Source organism: Etheostoma spectabile, chromosome 9, assembly GCF_008692095.1.
Source record: "Etheostoma spectabile isolate EspeVRDwgs_2016 chromosome 9, UIUC_Espe_1.0, whole genome shotgun sequence".
NCBI classification, from domain to species: Eukaryota; Metazoa; Chordata; class Actinopteri; order Perciformes; family Percidae; genus Etheostoma; species Etheostoma spectabile.
This window is the reverse complement of record NC_045741.1, coordinates 17,781,013-17,785,617: the sequence shown is the minus strand read 5'-3', so window position 1 is coordinate 17,785,617 and position 4,605 is coordinate 17,781,013. Positions and strand designations below refer to the sequence as shown.

At 41.4% G+C, this 4,605-nt stretch overlaps 1 long non-coding RNA gene across 1 annotated transcript in view; it reads right to left on the bottom strand.

Annotated features, from left to right (window-relative positions):
• LOC116696184 (uncharacterized) overlaps positions 1–4,605 on the bottom strand; it is an 18,962-nt gene that overhangs the window by 5,796 nt on the left and 8,561 nt on the right. Inside the window, exons 4-5 of the long non-coding RNA XR_004333646.1 lie at positions 4,069–4,073; positions 2,799–2,803 (exon numbers count right to left, since the gene is read on the bottom strand). This is a non-coding gene — a long non-coding RNA (uncharacterized LOC116696184). The remainder of the gene's footprint in view (positions 1–2,798; positions 2,804–4,068; positions 4,074–4,605) is intronic.

The following is a 4,605-nucleotide window of genomic DNA, read 5'->3' as shown; positions in this document are numbered from 1 at the left end:
GATGTTGCCTTCCACCCTGCAGATCTCTCGCACACCCCCATACTGGATGTAATCACAGACCATGATTTTTCAGCCACCAAACTTCACTGTTTTCTGGGTGAATCTTGGATCCATGCTTGCTCCCTAGGTCTCCTGCAATATTGCATCAACTGTGGTGTAATTCAACAGAAATTCATCTGAAAAATCCACTTTCTTCCACTTCTCCAGCGTCCATCCTTTAGCAGGCTTGGGCCTTGGCAAATGCCACCCGGTTTTTTCAATTGTCTTTTTGTTTAGTGCTGGCTCTGGGCACTGATTCGACCATGGGGCCATTTCAGACAGAATCCGACAAACCGTTCTGGTTGACACAGGGACTTTAGGGGACCAGGTCTGGTGGAGCTCTGCTGGCAGAGAAAATGGGCTGGCCTTGGATTTTGAGCCAACAAACGTTCCTCTCGAGCAGTTGTCTTGCGGGGTCTCTGCCTGACCTGGGGCTTGTCAAAAACATCTCCAGTGTCTTCAAATGTTTTTTTAATCCTCTGTACTTGACGCTGAGACACTTGAAGGTGTCGGCCACATCAGCAGTGGATCTGGTCTTCAGCCTTTTGATAATCACAACTTTAGTCCAGGGTGAATCTTAGGCATGTTGGCAGATGTCTGGTTGCAGTTGATGTGAAGGTCTAGTGTACTGGGTGTTTTTTATAACACCTGAGACCTAATTGATCATTGTTATCCACAGGTGAAGCTCGTATGACAAGGCGACAAAACTTAGTCTTTGCAAAAAGTGACTCAATGGGCTTTACCAAGCGTGTGAATTTAGAATACTTTTTGACAGTTCTTTTTGCACTGAAACATTATTACAACAACTGTTGGGATTAAAATGAGCCATTTCTTGTAAAAAATCTTGATTAGGAATATATTTCACGGCACTTCAGGTCAATTTGTACACAAGCGACAAGACTTTTTGTGAGGGACTGTATATATGCATATATATCTAGCCTGGTGGGTCGGTGATGTCAGTGATTGTGGGCAGAAACATTGGTGGTGTGTTTGTTGCTTTTCAGGAGACTATGCATTTTCCGTATTCTCAACAGTATTTGTCACTTTATATGGAAAGATATTACCTGACTATGAATATACCTGGTGCCAACAATTATTTGGTTAGATTAAAACCTGTGATATAGGCTAACAAGATGACTCCTGTTTTATATAAAAATTACATCTGAAGATTTAACCTCTGAAAGTTCTACTGTACCTAACTTGGAGGTTTTGCTTGTCGCCACTAACCCTTTTCCCCCCATCCCCATGTTGGAGTTCACTGACCAGATGAAGCAGCTGGTAAATGCTGGAACCAAATTTACATACTTTCCTCCCCGCCATCATTTGACCCCGGCCCAAAGTAAAATGCTAGGCACCTCTGCCAAGATGGCAGCTAACTCCATCTCCCCAGACTGATAAGGATGCTTGTGTGCAAAATCCAGCAAGCATTAACTGATATGTGCCGGGTCCAGGCTGAACTCCTAGTGGCACTTATGACTCATTCAAAGACAAGCCCGGGCCCTGTGTATTCAATTCTTCCTCAATTTATGTTGTGATAAGGTATAGAAAAAGAATGGTGAATAAGCACTTAACTGCAAACTTAAAAAATGTAACATCCAATCCTTGTGAGCCACAGTCTGTCCCAAAAAATGAAAACACACTAACACTAGCCTTACTAAATGTCAGGTCTTTGGCTGGACAACATTTTTTTTCCCAAAATATGTTTATTGCTCAAACGTCATAAATTATTACAGACTGTATTGGGAATAACAAAGGGTAGCAGGTTTTACATTTTATTGCTTTTCAAAAAACACATACATCCCCGCCCATTCCCCCCTCCACCACCCTATAACCAGATACTGAACATGTATCTTCCATTCCTCTAAATTACCCACCCATCTCTCTCCCTATTCATTGATGCACAGGAATGTACTGACAGGTGAAGGAGTACAGAAACAAGAACAAAAACAATTTCTATACAAAATTGGGGGGGGGTCTACCATTGGCTCAAGATAGGTGGTTCGTATAAGAAAGGAGGGGGTCCCTGGTTTTATGGAATTTCTTCAGAGATCCTCTAAAAGTACGTTTGATTTTTTTTGGGGACATAGGGACATTAAGGACTACAGAGAGGGTGTCAATAAAGGATGTCCAAAAAGAGTACAGCTTAGGGCAGGAGAAAAAAGTGTGTGTATGGTCTGCTGGAGATTGAGAGCACCTGATGCATGCCTGTTCATCTGTATCAGGGAATAGTTTTTTCAGTCCGGCCCTTGTATAATAAAGTCTAAAGACCACTTTGAATTGAATGAGACTCATACGTACACAAATACAAGTACTATGAATTCTGAGTAAAACTTCTCTTCACCAGTTTTTATCTAGGGCGAGACCTAGCTCCTTTTCCCAAACATCCTTAAGCCCTAAAAGAGGGGAGAGTTGAGATGAAAGAAGACCATAGACTGAAGAGAAACTATTTTGTTATACTGAGGAGGACATGATACTTTCTAACAGAGTTTTTTCAGGTAATGCAGGAAATGCAGGTGAATTGTGTTTTGGTGAAATTGTGCAACTAGAAATATCTGAATAGATCCACTTTTGGAGTCCCAAATTTTGCAGCAAGGTCAGCCATGTTCCCAAAGGTCTCATCTACGTAAAGGTCACTAAAAGAGACCAGGCCCATCCTCTTCCAACTTGTAAATGTTTTGTCGATGCTTGAGGGTAAGAACAGATGGTTGTCGCATGTGGGAGTGAGGAGAAAGGGATTTTATCCATTGTGATATCTGAACCATTTCTAGATTTTCAGTGAAGAGAGAACATCAGGATTATTGGTGCATTGGGAGGGCCGCGTAGGAAGGTTTCGCAAAACACTAATGCAGGTATTAGTTGAAGTCCAAAAATTTGCTTCCATGACACACCACAAAATGTCTGGGATAGGGCCCCATTTCTTTAGCATCTGAATGTTAGCGGCCCAATAGCACAACAACATGTTGGGTAAGGCAAAACCTCCTACCAGTTTGGGACTCTCCCAAATTCTTTTCTGAATCCTGGGTCTCTTGCCAGCCCAGAGCAAGGACGATATAATGGTATCCAATGCTCAACGAAAATGATTGGGAAGAAAAATAGGGGGGGTCTGAAAAATAAAAGGTATTCAAGGTAGAACGTACATTTTGATGGTTTCAATTTGGCCAACAAGTGAAAGGGGTAATGTGCACCATCTTTGAAGGTCTGATTTGATAATTTCAGTCAGTTTAATGAAATTATTTTTATGAAGAGAACTTAGCGAATGAGAGATATTAAAGCCTAAATATTTGAAACCATTGGGGGAAAGCAGAGCTCCTGGGGCAATGGATTTGGCAGACTGATTAATAGGGAAACAAAGACTGTACCCTGAAAAAATGCCAAATTTCTTCAGTAGATCAACTATTGCATCACAACAGTTTACAGGGTCTTGTACATACAGCAATAGATCATCTGCATACAATGACACTCTGTGCTCCATGCCTCCTAAGTATACCTGAGAATGTTGGGGAGCTTTGAGAGCGCTACAGACAGGGCTTTGATGGCCAGTGCAAATAATGAAGGTGAATGGGGGCATCCCTGATGAGTGCCACGTGTGAGAGGGAAGGGAGAAGAAACAGGGGCAGCGTACAACATGCGAATCCAAGAGATGAATTTGGAGCCAAAACCAAAGCTATGTAGAACCACGAATGAATATTGCCATTCTACACAATCAAATACCTTCTCTGCATCCAGGAAAATCACCATCTCTGGGGTTGTAGAAGCAGAGGGAGAAAGAATCACACTCAAAAGCCTACGCACACTACTGGATAGCTGACGGCAAAGGATAAAACCTGTTTTGTCCTCTGAAATGATACTTGGAAGGCAAGTCTCAAGTCTATGGGCCAGACCTTTTGCCAGCAGCTTTACGTCATTGTTAAGTAAGCTTATGGGTCAAAATCATTTTTAATCAATGATTTTAATGTTAATCTCATTATAGATTTTATGTTTTTAACAGAAACCTGGTTAAACCATAATAACAGTGCTGCAGTCAGCTACCCTAACTACATTTTTATGATTGAGAATAGAATGAATAAGAAAGGAGGTGGAGTCACTATTTTGTTTAATGACTCATTCCACTGTAAACAAATGAAAATTTTGCTCGTTTTGAATATGTAGCTCTTCAGTTAAGGGCCTCCCCTCAAGCTATATTTCTAAATATCTACAGGCCACCTAAATACTGTGCGACCTTCATTGCAGACTTCACTGAACTGCTGTCTAGAATCTGTATTAACTTTGACTGTGTAATCATTGCGGGTGATTTTAACATTCATGTTGACAACCCCCAGGGCAGAGGGACCAAAGAACTGTGTTGTGTTTTTAAGAATTATGGACTGAATCAGCATGTGACATAGCCCACACACAATAAGGGGCACGCTCTTCACTTGATTGTCTCCAAGGGTCTAAACATTTCCAAGGTTGTAAAGACTGACGTTGCTCTCTCTGATCATTCTTGTGTTTTCTTTAACAGCACTATTTCTGTGCACAAAAGTGTCCAAACAAAGTTGATCAGAAAACGGTATATCACTGAAAACA